Raw genomic sequence first — 15620 nt, 5'->3', positions numbered from 1 at the left:
TTGTAATGTGGGAAATGGCGCAGCCAGTATGCACACAGCACGATCCCACAAACAGCAATGTGTTCATGACCAGATAATCTGTTTTTGTCAGTGATGTTGATATAGGAATAAATATTGAATGAATGTTGTAACTGGTTTGTCCCAACATGCACCTAATTTCTGTTGTTGCCCTGTGGATACGTAGGTGCCTGTGACCGGTATGTTGCAAAATCGTTTCTCGAGAGTTTACTGTCTACCACTTTAATTGCCTTAATTATTATTTTCCGCATAACAAAGTCACATTACACTCAACGGTCACTCGTTCCAGAACAGAAGCTGCTTCCAGTGGTAGCGTGGCCGAGCGGTCTAAGGCGCTGGATCCAGGTTCCAGTCTCTTCGGAGGCGTGGGTTCAAATCCCACCGCTGCCAGAATTTTCCCTGCGTAACACTTGCATTCTGTCAGCACAAGCATGGGCACCTGTTTCACAATGGGGCCATTTTGGTGTGGAAAAGTAGTTGGACTGTGAGCGGTGCCTTTCGTTTGTTGGCAAATGGCAATACCATCGAAGAGTTTGATGTCACCACTTGAAAATTGAAGGCCAGTTGTGCATGCTTTTTGCACGCTGGCCGCATTTGTGTGGATAAAAAGTAAATGTCAGAAGTGGGATTGGAAACCACGCCGCTAGAAGTGGGCTTGGCACCCACGTCCCAGAATACACCAACCTTTGGTAAGGTAAGGGTTACAGTCTTTGAGTTTGGCACCTTAAACCACTCGGCTATTTTGATAATGAACCGACTGTAACTGCAGAAAAGCGTACTCCAATTCTGCACATTTACTGAGTTGCATCACAATCCTTCCTCCTGTGCAATCACACAACACGTACATTGTTACGACATCACTTAACAGGCAGCGCCAGTCATTAAGTTTATCATGCCTGCAATGCAACCAACACACGTATTTCTCACAACAGCTCGCATTTTGCCAGCTATCGGGTAAAATTTTCTGCAGTGTGTTGGCGCCTTTCATGTCCCAAAACGCTTTACAGCCAATGAAGTATTTTTAAAGTGAGTCACTGTTGTAATGTGGGAAATGGCGCAGCCAGTATGCACACAGCACGATCCCACAAACAGCAATGTGTTCATGACCAGATAATCTGTTTTTGTCAGTGATGTTGATATAGGAATAAATATTGAATGAATGTTGTAACTGGTTTGTCCCAACATGCACCTAATTTCTGTTGTTGCCCTGTGGATACGTAGGTTCCTGTGACCGGTATGTTGCAAAATCGTTTCTCGAGAGTTCACTGTCTACCACTTTAATTGCCTTAATTATTATTTTCCGCATAACAAAGTCACATTACACTCAACGGTCACTCGTTCCAGAACAGAAGCTGCTTCCAGTGGTAGCGTGGCCGAGCGGTCTAAGGCGCTGGATCCAGGTTCCAGTCTCTTCGGAGGCGTGGGTTCAAATCCCACCGCTGCCAGAATTTTCCCTGCGTAACACTTGCATTCTGTCAGCACAAGCATGGGCACCTGTTTCACAATGGGGCCATTTTGGTGTGGAAAAGTAGTTGGACTGTGAGCGGTGCCTTTAGTTTGTTGGCAAATGGCAATACCATCGAAGTGTTTGATGTCACCACTTGAAAATTGAAGGCCAGTTGAGCATGCTTTTTGCACGCTGGCCGCATTTGTGTGGATAAAAAGTAAATGTCAGAAGTGGGATTGGAAACCACGCCGCTAGAAGTGGGCTTGGCACCCACGTCCCAGAATACACCAACCTTTGGTAAGGTAAGGGTTACAGTCTTTGAGTTTGGCACCTTAAACCACTCGGCTATTTTGATAATGAACCGACTGTAACTGCAGAAAAGCGTACTCCAATTCTGCACATTTACTGAGTTGCATCACAATCCTTCCTCCTGTGCAATCACACAACACGTACATTGTTACGACATCACTTAACAGGCAGCGCCAGTCATTAAGTTTATCATGCCTGCAATGCAACCAACACACGTATTTCTCACAACAGCTCGCATTTTGCCAGCTATCGGGTAAAATTTTCTGCAGTGTGTTGGCGCCTTTCATGTCCCAAAACGCTTTACAGCCAATGAAGTATTTTTAAAGTGAGTCACTGTTGTAATGTGGGAAATGGCGCAGCCAGGATGCACACAGCACGATCCCACAAACAGCAATGTGTTCATGACCAGATAATCTGTTTTTGTCAGTGATGTTGATATAGGAATAAATATTGAATGAATGTTGTAACTGGTTTGTCCCAACATGCACCTAATTTCTGTTGTTGCCCTGTGGATACGTAGGTTCCTGTGACCGGTATGTTGCAAAATCGTTTCTCGAGAGTTCACTGTCTACCACTTTAATTGCCTTAATTATTATTTTCCGCATAACAAAGTCACATTACACTCAACGGTCACTCGTTCCAGAACAGAAGCTGCTTCCAGTGGTAGCGTGGCCGAGCGGTCTAAGGCGCTGGATCCAGGTTCCAGTCTCTTCGGAGGCGTGGGTTCAAATCCCACCGCTGCCAGAATTTTCCCTGCGTAACACTTGCATTCTGTCAGCACAAGCATGGGCACCTGTTTCACAATGGGGCCATTTTGGTGTGGAAAAGTAGTTGGACTGTGAGCGGTGCCTTTCGTTTGTTGGCAAATGGCAATACCATCGAAGAGTTTGATGTCACCACTTGAAAATTGAAGGCCAGTTGAGCATGCTTTTTGCACGCTGGCCGCATTTGTGTGGATAAAAAGTAAATGTCAGAAGTGGGATTGGAAACCACGCCGCTAGAAGTGGGCTTGGCACCCACGTCCCAGAATACACCAACCTTTGGTAAGGTAAGGGTTACAGTCTTTGAGTTTGGCACCTTAAACCACTCGGCTATTTTGATAATGAACCGACTGTAACTGCAGAAAAGCGTACTCCAATTCTGCACATTTACTGAGTTGCATCACAATCCTTCCTCCTGTGCAATCACACAACACGTACATTGTTACGACATCACTTAACAGGCAGCGCCAGTCATTAAGTTTATCATGCCTGCAATGCAACCAACACACGTATTTCTCACAACAGCTCGCATTTTGCCAGCTATCGGGTAAAATTTTCTGCAGTGTGTTGGCGCCTTTCATGTCCCAAAACGCTTTACAGCCAATGAAGTATTTTTAAAGTGAGTCACTGTTGTAATGTGGGAAATGGCGCAGCCAGGATGCACACAGCACGATCCCACAAACAGCAATGTGTTCATGACCAGATAATCTGTTTTTGTCAGTGATGTTGATATAGGAATAAATATTGAATGAATGTTGTAACTGGTTTGTCCCAACATGCACCTAATTTCTGTTGTTGCCCTGTGGATACGTAGGTTCCTGTGACCGGTATGTTGCAAAATCGTTTCTCGAGAGTTCACTGTCTACCACTTTAATTGCCTTAATTATTATTTTCCGCATAACAAAGTCACATTACACTCAACGGTCACTCGTTCCAGAACAGAAGCTGCTTCCAGTGGTAGCGTGGCCGAGCGGTCTAAGGCGCTGGATCCAGGTTCCAGTCTCTTCGGAGGCGTGGGTTCAAATCCCACCGCTGCCAGAATTTTCCCTGCGTAACACTTGCATTCTGTCAGCACAAGCATGGGCACCTGTTTCACAATGGGGCCATTTTGGTGTGGAAAAGTAGTTGGACTGTGAGCGGTGCCTTTAGTTTGTTGGCAAATGGCAATACCATCGAAGTGTTTGATGTCACCACTTGAAAATTGAAGGCCAGTTGAGCATGCTTTTTGCACGCTGGCCGCATTTGTGTGGATAAAAAGTAAATGTCAGAAGTGGGATTGGAAACCACGCCGCTAGAAGTGGGCTTGGCACCCACGTCCCAGAATACACCAACCTTTGGTAAGGTAAGGGTTACAGTCTTTGAGTTTGGCACCTTAAACCACTCGGCTATTTTGATAATGAACCGACTGTAACTGCAGAAAAGCGTACTCCAATTCTGCACATTTACTGAGTTGCATCACAATCCTTCCTCCTGTGCAATCACACAACACGTACATTGTTACGACATCACTTAACAGGCAGCGCCAGTCATTAAGTTTATCATGCCTGCAATGCAACCAACACACGTATTTCTCACAACAGCTCGCATTTTGCCAGCTATCGGGTAAAATTTTCTGCAGTGTGTTGGCGCCTTTCATGTCCCAAAACGCTTTACAGCCAATGAAGTATTTTTAAAGTGAGTCACTGTTGTAATGTGGGAAATGGCGCAGCCAGGATGCACACAGCACGATCCCACAAACAGCAATGTGTTCATGACCAGATAATCTGTTTTTGTCAGTGATGTTGATATAGGAATAAATATTGAATGAATGTTGTAACTGGTTTGTCCCAACATGCACCTAATTTCTGTTGTTGCCCTGTGGATACGTAGGTTCCTGTGACCGGTATGTTGCAAAATCGTTTCTCGAGAGTTCACTGTCTACCACTTTAATTGCCTTAATTATTATTTTCCGCATAACAAAGTCACATTACACTCAACGGTCACTCGTTCCAGAACAGAAGCTGCTTCCAGTGGTAGCGTGGCCGAGCGGTCTAAGGCGCTGGATCCAGGTTCCAGTCTCTTCGGAGGCGTGGGTTCAAATCCCACCGCTGCCAGAATTTTCCCTGCGTAACACTTGCATTCTGTCAGCACAAGCACATTCTGTCAGCACAAGCATGGGCACCTGTTTCACAATGGGGCCATTTTGGTGTGGAAAAGTAGTTGGACTGTGAGCGGTGCCTTTAGTTTGTTGGCAAATGGCAATACCATCGAAGTGTTTGATGTCACCACTTGAAAATTGAAGGCCAGTTGAGCATGCTTTTTGCACGCTGGCCGCATTTGTGTGGATAAAAAGTAAATGTCAGAAGTGGGATTGGAAACCACGCCGCTAGAAGTGGGCTTGGCACCCACGTCCCAGAATACACCAACCTTTGGTAAGGTAAGGGTTACAGTCTTTGAGTTTGGCACCTTAAACCACTCGGCCACCCTGACAATGAACCGACTGTAACTGCAGAAAAGCGTGCTCCAATTCTGCACATTTACTGAGTTGCATCACAATCCTTCCTCCTGTGCAATCACACAACACGTACATTGTTACGACATCACTTAACAGGCAGCGCCAGTCATTAAGTTTATCATGCCTGCAATGCAACCAACACACGTATTTCTCACAACAGCTCGCATTTTGCCAGCTATCGGGTAAAATTTTCTGCAGTGTGTTGGCGCCTTTCATGTCCCAAAACGCTTTACAGCCAATGAAGTATTTTTAAAGTGAGTCACTGTTGTAATGTGGGAAATGGCGCAGCCAGTATGCACACAGCACGATCCCACAAACAGCAATGTGTTCATGACCAGATAATCTGTTTTTGTCAGTGATGTTGATATAGGAATAAATATTGAATGAATGTTGTAACTGGTTTGTCCCAACATGCACCTAATTTCTGTTGTTGCCCTGTGGATACGTAGGTTCCTGTGACCGGTATGTTGCAAAATCGTTTCTCGAGAGTTCACTGTCTACCACTTTAATTGCCTTAATTATTATTTTCCGCATAACAAAGTCACATTACACTCAACGGTCACTCGTTCCAGAACAGAAGCTGCTTCCAGTGGTAGCGTGGCCGAGCAGTCTAAGGCGCTGGATCCAGGTTCCAGTCTCTTCGGAGGCGTGGGTTCAAATCCCACCGCTGCCAGAATTTTCCCTGCGTAACACTTGCATTCTGTCAGCACAAGCATGGGCACCTGTTTCACAATGGGGCCATTTTGGTGTGGAAAAGTAGTTGGACTGTGAGCGGTGCCTTTCGTTTGTTGGCAAATGGCAATACCATCGAAGAGTTTGATGTCACCACTTGAAAATTGAAGGCCAGTTGAGCATGCTTTTTGCACGCTGGCCGCATTTGTGTGGATAAAAAGTAAATGTCAGAAGTGGGATTGGAAACCACGCCGCTAGAAGTGGGCTTGGCACCCACGTCCCAGAATACACCAACCTTTGGTAAGGTAAGGGTTACAGTCTTTGAGTTTGGCACCTTAAACCACTCGGCTATTTTGATAATGAACCGACTGTAACTGCAGAAAAGCGTACTCCAATTCTGCACATTTACTGAGTTGCATCACAATCCTTCCTCCTGTGCAATCACACAACACGTACATTGTTACGACATCACTTAACAGGCAGCGCCAGTCATTAAGTTTATCATGCCTGCAATGCAACCAACACACGTATTTCTCACAACAGCTCGCATTTTGCCAGCTATCGGGTAAAGTTTTCTGCAGTGTGTTGGCGCCTTTCATGTCCCAAAACGCTTTACAGCCAATGAAGTATTTTTAAAGTGAGTCACTGTTGTAATGTGGGAAATGGCGCAGCCAGTATGCACCCAGCACGATCCCACAAACAGCAATGTGTTCATGACCAGATAATCTGTTTTTGTCAGTGATGTTGATATAGGAATAAATATTGAATGAATGTTGTAACTGGTTTGTCCCAACATGCACCTAATTTCTGTTGTTGCCCTGTGGATACGTAGGTTCCTGTGACCGGTATGTTGCAAAATCGTTTCTCGAGAGTTCACTGTCTACCACTTTAATTGCCTTAATTATTATTTTCCGCATAACAAAGTCACATTACACTCAACGGTCACTCGTTCCAGAACAGAAGCTGCTTCCAGTGGTAGCGTGGCCGAGCGGTCTAAGGCGCTGGATCCAGGTTCCAGTCTCTTCGGAGGCGTGGGTTCAAATCCCACCGCTGCCAGAATTTTCCCTGCGTAACACTTGCATTCTGTCAGCACAAGCATGGGCACCTGTTTCACAATGGGGCCATTTTGGTGTGGAAAAGTAGTTGGACTGTGAGCGGTGCCTTTAGTTTGTTGGCAAATGGCAATACCATCGAAGTGTTTGATGTCACCACTTGAAAATTGAAGGCCAGTTGAGCATGCTTTTTGCACGCTGGCCGCATTTGTGTGGATAAAAAGTAAATGTCAGAAGTGGGATTGGAAACGACGCCGCTAGAAGTGGGCTTGGCACCCACGTCCCAGAATACACCAACCTTTGGTAAGGTAAGGGTTACAATCTTTGAGTTTGGCACCTTAAACCACTCGGCTATTTTGATAATGAACCGACTGTAACTGCAGAAAAGCGTACTCCAATTCTGCACATTTACTGAGTTGCATCACAATCCTTCCTCCTGTGCAATCACACAACACGTACATTGTTACGACATCACTTAACAGGCAGCGGCAGTCATTAAGTTTATCATGCCTGCAATGCAACCAACACACGTATTTCTCACAACAGCTCGCATTTTGCCAGCTATCGGGTAAAATTTTCTGCAGTGTGTTGGCGCCTTTCATGTCCCAAAACGCTTTACAGCCAATGAAGTATTTTTAAAGTGAGTCACTGTTGTAATGTGGGAAATGGCGCAGCCAGTATGCACACAGCACGATCCCACAAACAGCAATGTGTTCATGACCAGATAATCTGTTTTTGTCAGTGATGTTGATATAGGAATAAATATTGAATGAATGTTGTAACTGGTTTGTCCCAACATGCACCTAATTTCTGTTGTTGCCCTGTGGATACGTAGGTTCCTGTGACCGGTATGTTGCAAAATCGTTTCTCGAGAGTTCACTGTCTACCACTTTAATTGCCTTAATTATTATTTTCCGCATGGCAAAGTCACATTTCACTCAACGTTCACTCGTTCCAGAACAGAAGCTGCGTCCAGTGGTAGCGTGGCCGAGCGGTCTAAGGCGCTGGATCCAGGTTCCAGTCTCTTCGGAGGCGTGGGTTCAAATCCCACCGCTGCCAGAATTTTCCCTGCGTAACACTTGCATTCTGTCAGCACAAGCATGGGCACCTGTTTCACAATGGGGCCATTTTGGTGTGGAAAAGTAGTTGGACTGTGAGCGGTGCCTTCAGTTTGTTGGCAAATGGCAATACCATCGAAGAGTTTGATGTCACCACTTGAAAATTGAAGGCCAGTTGTGCATGCTTTTTGCACGCTGGCCGCATTTGTGTGGATAAAAAGTAAATGTCAGAAGTGGGATTGGAAACCACGCCGCTAGAAGTGGGCTTGGCACCCACGTCCCAGAATACACCAACCTTTGGTAAGGTAAGGGTTACAGTCTTTGAGTTTGGCACCTTAAACCACTCGGCCACCCTGACAATGAACCGACTGTAACTGCAGAAAAGCGTGCTCCAATTCTGCACATTTACTGAGTTGCATCACAATCCTTCCTCCTGTGCAATCACACAACACGTACATTGTTACGACATCACTTAACAGGCAGCGCCAGTCATTAAGTTTATCATGCCTGCAATGCAACCAACACACGTATTTCTCACAACAGCTCGCATTTTGCCAGCTATCGGGTAAAATTTTCTGCAGTGTGTTGGCGCCTTTCATGTCCCAAAACGCTTTACAGCCAATGAAGTATTTTTAAAGTGAGTCACTGTTGTAATGTGGGAAATGGCGCAGCCAGGATGCACACAGCACGATCCCACAAACAGCAATGTGTTCATGACCAGATAATCTGTTTTTGTCAGTGATGTTGATATAGGAATAAATATTGAATGAATGTTGTAACTGGTTTGTCCCAACATGCACCTAATTTCTGTTGTTGCCCTGTGGATACGTAGGTTCCTGTGACCGGTATGTTGCAAAATCGTTTCTCGAGAGTTCACTGTCTACCACTTTAATTGCCTTAATTATTATTTTCCGCATAACAAAGTCACATTACACTCAACGGTCACTCGTTCCAGAACAGAAGCTGCTTCCAGTGGTAGCGTGGCCGAGCGGTCTAAGGCGCTGGATCCAGGTTCCAGTCTCTTCGGAGGCGTGGGTTCAAATCCCACCGCTGCCAGAATTTTCCCTGCGTAACACTTGCATTCTGTCAGCACAAGCATGGGCACCTGTTTCACAATGGGGCCATTTTGGTGTGGAAAAGTAGTTGGACTGTGAGCGGTGCCTTTCGTTTGTTGGCAAATGGCAATACCATCGAAGAGTTTGATGTCACCACTTGAAAATTGAAGGCCAGTTGAGCATGCTTTTTGCACGCTGGCCGCATTTGTGTGGATAAAAAGTAAATGTCAGAAGTGGGATTGGAAACCACGCCGCTAGAAGTGGGCTTGGCACCCACGTCCCAGAATACACCAACCTTTGGTAAGGTAAGGGTTACAGTCTTTGAGTTTGGCACCTTAAACCACTCGGCCACCCTGACAATGAACCGACTGTAACTGCAGAAAAGCGTGCTCCAATTCTGCACATTTACTGAGTTGCATCACAATCCTTCCTCCTGTGCAATCACACAACACGTACATTGTTACGACATCACTTAACAGGCAGCGCCAGTCATTAAGTTTATCATGCCTGCAATGCAACCAACACACGTATTTCTCACAACAGCTCGCATTTTGCCAGCTATCGGGTAAAGTTTTCTGCAGTGTGTTGGCGCCTTTCATGTCCCAAAACGCTTTACAGCCAATGAAGTATTTTTAAAGTGAGTCACTGTTGTAATGTGGGAAATGGCGCAGCCAGTATGCACCCAGCACGATCCCACAAACAGCAATGTGTTCATGACCAGATAATCTGTTTTTGTCAGTGATGTTGATATAGGAATAAATATTGAATGAATGTTGTAACTGGTTTGTCCCAACATGCACCTAATTTCTGTTGTTGCCCTGTGGATACGTAGGTTCCTGTGACCGGTATGTTGCAAAATCGTTTCTCGAGAGTTCACTGTCTACCACTTTAATTGCCTTAATTATTATTTTCCGCATAACAAAGTCACATTACACTCAACGGTCACTCGTTCCAGAACAGAAGCTGCTTCCAGTGGTAGCGTGGCCGAGCGGTCTAAGGCGCTGGATCCAGGTTCCAGTCTCTTCGGAGGCGTGGGTTCAAATCCCACCGCTGCCAGAATTTTCCCTGCGTAACACTTGCATTCTGTCAGCACAAGCATGGGCACCTGTTTCACAATGGGGCCATTTTGGTGTGGAAAAGTAGTTGGACTGTGAGCGGTGCCTTTAGTTTGTTGGCAAATGGCAATACCATCGAAGTGTTTGATGTCACCACTTGAAAATTGAAGGCCAGTTGAGCATGCTTTTTGCACGCTGGCCGCATTTGTGTGGATAAAAAGTAAATGTCAGAAGTGGGATTGGAAACCACGCCGCTAGAAGTGGGCTTGGCACCCACGTCCCAGAATACACCAACCTTTGGTAAGGTAAGGGTTACAATCTTTGAGTTTGGCACCTTAAACCACTCGGCTATTTTGATAATGAACCGACTGTAACTGCAGAAAAGCGTACTCCAATTCTGCACATTTACTGAGTTGCATCACAATCCTTCCTCCTGTGCAATCACACAACACGTACATTGTTACGACATCACTTAACAGGCAGCGCCAGTCATTAAGTTTATCATGCCTGCAATGCAACCAACACACGTATTTCTCACAACAGCTCGCATTTTGCCAGCTATCGGGTAAAATTTTCTGCAGTGTGTTGGCGCCTTTCATGTCCCAAAACGCTTTACAGCCAATGAAGTATTTTTAAAGTGAGTCACTGTTGTAATGTGGGAAATGGCGCAGCCAGTATGCACACAGCACGATCCCACAAACAGCAATGTGTTCATGACCAGATAATCTGTTTTTGTCAGTGATGTTGATATAGGAATAAATATTGAATGAATGTTGTAACTGGTTTGTCCCAACATGCACCTAATTTCTGTTGTTGCCCTGTGGATACGTAGGTTCCTGTGACCGGTATGTTGCAAAATCGTTTCTCGAGAGTTCACTGTCTACCACTTTAATTGCCTTAATTATTATTTTCCGCATGGCAAAGTCACATTTCACTCAACGTTCACTCGTTCCAGAACAGAAGCTGCGTCCAGTGGTAGCGTGGCCGAGCGGTCTAAGGCGCTGGATCCAGGTTCCAGTCTCTTCGGAGGCGTGGGTTCAAATCCCACCGCTGCCAGAATTTTCCCTGCGTAACACTTGCATTCTGTCAGCACAAGCATGGGCACCTGTTTCACAATGGGGCCATTTTGGTGTGGAAAAGTAGTTGGACTGTGAGCGGTGCCTTCAGTTTGTTGGCAAATGGCAATACCATCGAAGAGTTTGATGTCACCACTTGAAAATTGAAGGCCAGTTGTGCATGCTTTTTGCACGCTGGCCGCATTTGTGTGGATAAAAAGTAAATGTCAGAAGTGGGATTGGAAACCACGCCGCTAGAAGTGGGCTTGGCACCCACGTCCCAGAATACACCAACCTTTGGTAAGGTAAGGGTTACAGTCTTTGAGTTTGGCACCTTAAACCACTCGGCCACCCTGACAATGAACCGACTGTAACTGCAGAAAAGCGTGCTCCAATTCTGCACATTTACTGAGTTGCATCACAATCCTTCCTCCTGTGCAATCACACAACACGTACATTGTTACGACATCACTTAACAGGCAGCGCCAGTCATTAAGTTTATCATGCCTGCAATGCAACCAACACACGTATTTCTCACAACAGCTCGCATTTTGCCAGCTATCGGGTAAAGTTTTCTGCAGTGTGTTGGCGCCTTTCATGTCCCAAAACGCTTTACAGCCAATGAAGTATTTTTAAAGTGAGTCACTGTTGTAATGTGGGAAATGGCGCAGCCAGTATGCACCCAGCACGATCCCACAAACAGCAATGTGTTCATGACCAGATAATCTGTTTTTGTCAGTGATGTTGATATAGGAATAAATATTGAATGAATGTTGTAACTGGTTTGTCCCAACATGCACCTAATTTCTGTTGTTGCCCTGTGGATACGTAGGTTCCTGTGACCGGTATGTTGCAAAATCGTTTCTCGAGAGTTCACTGTCTACCACTTTAATTGCCTTAATTATTATTTTCCGCATAACAAAGTCACATTACACTCAACGGTCACTCGTTCCAGAACAGAAGCTGCTTCCAGTGGTAGCGTGGCCGAGCGGTCTAAGGCGCTGGATCCAGGTTCCAGTCTCTTCGGAGGCGTGGGTTCAAATCCCACCGCTGCCAGAATTTTCCCTGCGTAACACTTGCATTCTGTCAGCACAAGCATGGGCACCTGTTTCACAATGGGGCCATTTTGGTGTGGAAAAGTAGTTGGACTGTGAGCGGTGCCTTTAGTTTGTTGGCAAATGGCAATACCATCGAAGTGTTTGATGTCACCACTTGAAAATTGAAGGCCAGTTGAGCATGCTTTTTGCACGCTGGCCGCATTTGTGTGGATAAAAAGTAAATGTCAGAAGTGGGATTGGAAACCACGCCGCTAGAAGTGGGCTTGGCACCCACGTCCCAGAATACACCAACCTTTGGTAAGGTAAGGGTTACAATCTTTGAGTTTGGCACCTTAAACCACTCGGCTATTTTGATAATGAACCGACTGTAACTGCAGAAAAGCGTACTCCAATTCTGCACATTTACTGAGTTGCATCACAATCCTTCCTCCTGTGCAATCACACAACACGTACATTGTTACGACATCACTTAACAGGCAGCGCCAGTCATTAAGTTTATCATGCCTGCAATGCAACCAACACACGTATTTCTCACAACAGCTCGCATTTTGCCAGCTATCGGGTAAAATTTTCTGCAGTGTGTTGGCGCCTTTCATGTCCCAAAACGCTTTACAGCCAATGAAGTATTTTTAAAGTGAGTCACTGTTGTAATGTGGGAAATGGCGCAGCCAGTATGCACACAGCACGATCCCACAAACAGCAATGTGTTCATGACCAGATAATCTGTTTTTGTCAGTGATGTTGATATAGGAATAAATATTGAATGAATGTTGTAACTGGTTTGTCCCAACATGCACCTAATTTCTGTTGTTGCCCTGTGGATACGTAGGTTCCTGTGACCGGTATGTTGCAAAATCGTTTCTCGAGAGTTCACTGTCTACCACTTTAATTGCCTTAATTATTATTTTCCGCATGGCAAAGTCACATTTCACTCAACGTTCACTCGTTCCAGAACAGAAGCTGCGTCCAGTGGTAGCGTGGCCGAGCGGTCTAAGGCGCTGGATCCAGGTTCCAGTCTCTTCGGAGGCGTGGGTTCAAATCCCACCGCTGCCAGAATTTTCCCTGCGTAACACTTGCATTCTGTCAGCACAAGCATGGGCACCTGTTTCACAATGGGGCCATTTTGGTGTGGAAAAGTAGTTGGACTGTGAGCGGTGCCTTCAGTTTGTTGGCAAATGGCAATACCATCGAAGAGTTTGATGTCACCACTTGAAAATTGAAGGCCAGTTGTGCATGCTTTTTGCACGCTGGCCGCATTTGTGTGGATAAAAAGTAAATGTCAGAAGTGGGATTGGAAACCACGCCGCTAGAAGTGGGCTTGGCACCCACGTCCCAGAATACACCAACCTTTGGTAAGGTAAGGGTTACAGTCTTTGAGTTTGGCACCTTAAACCACTCGGCCACCCTGACAATGAACCGACTGTAACTGCAGAAAAGCGTGCTCCAATTCTGCACATTTACTGAGTTGCATCACAATCCTTCCTCCTGTGCAATCACACAACACGTACATTGTTACGACATCACTTAACAGGCAGCGCCAGTCATTAAGTTTATCATGCCTGCAATGCAACCAACACACGTATTTCTCACAACAGCTCGCATTTTGCCAGCTATCGGGTAAAGTTTTCTGCAGTGTGTTGGCGCCTTTCATGTCCCAAAACGCTTTACAGCCAATGAAGTATTTTTAAAGTGAGTCACTGTTGTAATGTGGGAAATGGCGCAGCCAGTATGCACCCAGCACGATCCCACAAACAGCAATGTGTTCATGACCAGATAATCTGTTTTTGTCAGTGATGTTGATATAGGAATAAATATTGAATGAATGTTGTAACTGGTTTGTCCCAACATGCACCTAATTTCTGTTGTTGCCCTGTGGATACGTAGGTTCCTGTGACCGGTATGTTGCAAAATCGTTTCTCGAGAGTTCACTGTCTACCACTTTAATTGCCTTAATTATTATTTTCCGCATAACAAAGTCACATTACACTCAACGGTCACTCGTTCCAGAACAGAAGCTGCTTCCAGTGGTAGCGTGGCCGAGCGGTCTAAGGCGCTGGATCCAGGTTCCAGTCTCTTCGGAGGCGTGGGTTCAAATCCCACCGCTGCCAGAATTTTCCCTGCGTAACACTTGCATTCTGTCAGCACAAGCATGGGCACCTGTTTCACAATGGGGCCATTTTGGTGTGGAAAAGTAGTTGGACTGTGAGCGGTGCCTTTAGTTTGTTGGCAAATGGCAATACCATCGAAGTGTTTGATGTCACCACTTGAAAATTGAAGGCCAGTTGAGCATGCTTTTTGCACGCTGGCCGCATTTGTGTGGATAAAAAGTAAATGTCAGAAGTGGGATTGGAAACCACGCCGCTAGAAGTGGGCTTGGCACCCACGTCCCAGAATACACCAACCTTTGGTAAGGTAAGGGTTACAATCTTTGAGTTTGGCACCTTAAACCACTCGGCTATTTTGATAATGAACCGACTGTAACTGCAGAAAAGCGTACTCCAATTCTGCACATTTACTGAGTTGCATCACAATCCTTCCTCCTGTGCAATCACACAACACGTACATTGTTACGACATCACTTAACAGGCAGCGCCAGTCATTAAGTTTATCATGCCTGCAATGCAACCAACACACGTATTTCTCACAACAGCTCGCATTTTGCCAGCTATCGGGTAAAATTTTCTGCAGTGTGTTGGCGCCTTTCATGTCCCAAAACGCTTTACAGCCAATGAAGTATTTTTAAAGTGAGTCACTGTTGTAATGTGGGAAATGGCGCAGCCAGTATGCACACAGCACGATCCCACAAACAGCAATGTGTTCATGACCAGATAATCTGTTTTTGTCAGTGATGTTGATATAGGAATAAATATTGAATGAATGTTGTAACTGGTTTGTCCCAACATGCACCTAATTTCTGTTGTTGCCCTGTGGATACGTAGGTTCCTGTGACCGGTATGTTGCAAAATCGTTTCTCGAGAGTTCACTGTCTACCACTTTAATTGCCTTAATTATTATTTTCCGCATGGCAAAGTCACATTTCACTCAACGTTCACTCGTTCCAGAACAGAAGCTGCGTCCAGTGGTAGCGTGGCCGAGCGGTCTAAGGCGCTGGATCCAGGTTCCAGTCTCTTCGGAGGCGTGGGTTCAAATCCCACCGCTGCCAGAATTTTCCCTGCGTAACACTTGCATTCTGTCAGCACAAGCATGGGCACCTGTTTCACAATGGGGCCATTTTGGTGTGGAAAAGTAGTTGGACTGTGAGCGGTGCCTTCAGTTTGTTGGCAAATGGCAATACCATCGAAGAGTTTGATGTCACCACTTGAAAATTGAAGGCCAGTTGTGCATGCTTTTTGCACGCTGGCCGCATTTGTGTGGATAAAAAGTAAATGTCAGAAGTGGGATTGGAAACCACGCCGCTAGAAGTGGGCTTGGCACCCACGTCCCAGAATACACCAACCTTTGGTAAGGTAAGGGTTACAGTCTTTGAGTTTGGCACCTTAAACCACTCGGCCACCCTGACAATGAACCGACTGTAACTGCAGAAAAGCGTGCTCCAATTCTGCACATTTACTGAGTTGCATCACAA

General features: G+C 45.6%; 14 non-coding genes across 14 annotated transcripts; all 14 read left to right on the top strand.

The window, feature by feature from the left end:
- Positions 1-326: 326 nt before the first annotated feature.
- On the top strand, positions 327-408 carry trnal-cag (transfer RNA leucine (anticodon CAG)). Its single transcript has one exon. It is a non-coding gene; the product is annotated as a tRNA-Leu (tRNA).
- Positions 409-1381: 973 nt separating this feature from the next.
- Positions 1382-1463, top strand: trnal-cag (transfer RNA leucine (anticodon CAG)). The gene has a single exon. It is a non-coding gene; the product is annotated as a tRNA-Leu (tRNA).
- A 973-nt stretch (positions 1464-2436) lies between these two features.
- trnal-cag (transfer RNA leucine (anticodon CAG)) lies at positions 2437-2518 on the top strand. The gene has a single exon. It is a non-coding gene; the product is annotated as a tRNA-Leu (tRNA).
- A 973-nt stretch (positions 2519-3491) lies between these two features.
- trnal-cag (transfer RNA leucine (anticodon CAG)) lies at positions 3492-3573 on the top strand. The gene has a single exon. It is a non-coding gene; the product is annotated as a tRNA-Leu (tRNA).
- Positions 3574-4546: 973 nt separating this feature from the next.
- Positions 4547-4628, top strand: trnal-cag (transfer RNA leucine (anticodon CAG)). Its single transcript has one exon. It is a non-coding gene; the product is annotated as a tRNA-Leu (tRNA).
- A 2047-nt stretch (positions 4629-6675) lies between these two features.
- Positions 6676-6757, top strand: trnal-cag (transfer RNA leucine (anticodon CAG)). The gene has a single exon. It is a non-coding gene; the product is annotated as a tRNA-Leu (tRNA).
- Positions 6758-7730: 973 nt separating this feature from the next.
- trnal-cag (transfer RNA leucine (anticodon CAG)) lies at positions 7731-7812 on the top strand. The gene has a single exon. It is a non-coding gene; the product is annotated as a tRNA-Leu (tRNA).
- A 973-nt stretch (positions 7813-8785) lies between these two features.
- trnal-cag (transfer RNA leucine (anticodon CAG)) lies at positions 8786-8867 on the top strand. Its single transcript has one exon. It is a non-coding gene; the product is annotated as a tRNA-Leu (tRNA).
- A 973-nt stretch (positions 8868-9840) lies between these two features.
- trnal-cag (transfer RNA leucine (anticodon CAG)) lies at positions 9841-9922 on the top strand. The gene has a single exon. It is a non-coding gene; the product is annotated as a tRNA-Leu (tRNA).
- A 973-nt stretch (positions 9923-10895) lies between these two features.
- trnal-cag (transfer RNA leucine (anticodon CAG)) lies at positions 10896-10977 on the top strand. Its single transcript has one exon. It is a non-coding gene; the product is annotated as a tRNA-Leu (tRNA).
- Positions 10978-11950: 973 nt separating this feature from the next.
- On the top strand, positions 11951-12032 carry trnal-cag (transfer RNA leucine (anticodon CAG)). Its single transcript has one exon. It is a non-coding gene; the product is annotated as a tRNA-Leu (tRNA).
- Positions 12033-13005: 973 nt separating this feature from the next.
- Positions 13006-13087, top strand: trnal-cag (transfer RNA leucine (anticodon CAG)). The gene has a single exon. It is a non-coding gene; the product is annotated as a tRNA-Leu (tRNA).
- Positions 13088-14060: 973 nt separating this feature from the next.
- On the top strand, positions 14061-14142 carry trnal-cag (transfer RNA leucine (anticodon CAG)). The gene has a single exon. It is a non-coding gene; the product is annotated as a tRNA-Leu (tRNA).
- A 973-nt stretch (positions 14143-15115) lies between these two features.
- Positions 15116-15197, top strand: trnal-cag (transfer RNA leucine (anticodon CAG)). Its single transcript has one exon. It is a non-coding gene; the product is annotated as a tRNA-Leu (tRNA).
- The last annotated feature ends 423 nt before the right edge of the window (positions 15198-15620 follow it).

This window comes from Pristiophorus japonicus, chromosome 8 (assembly GCF_044704955.1).
Source record: "Pristiophorus japonicus isolate sPriJap1 chromosome 8, sPriJap1.hap1, whole genome shotgun sequence".
NCBI classification, from domain to species: Eukaryota; Metazoa; Chordata; class Chondrichthyes; family Pristiophoridae; genus Pristiophorus; species Pristiophorus japonicus.
The sequence above is the reverse complement of the archived record's forward strand: the minus strand, read 5'-3'. Positions and strand labels throughout refer to the sequence as shown.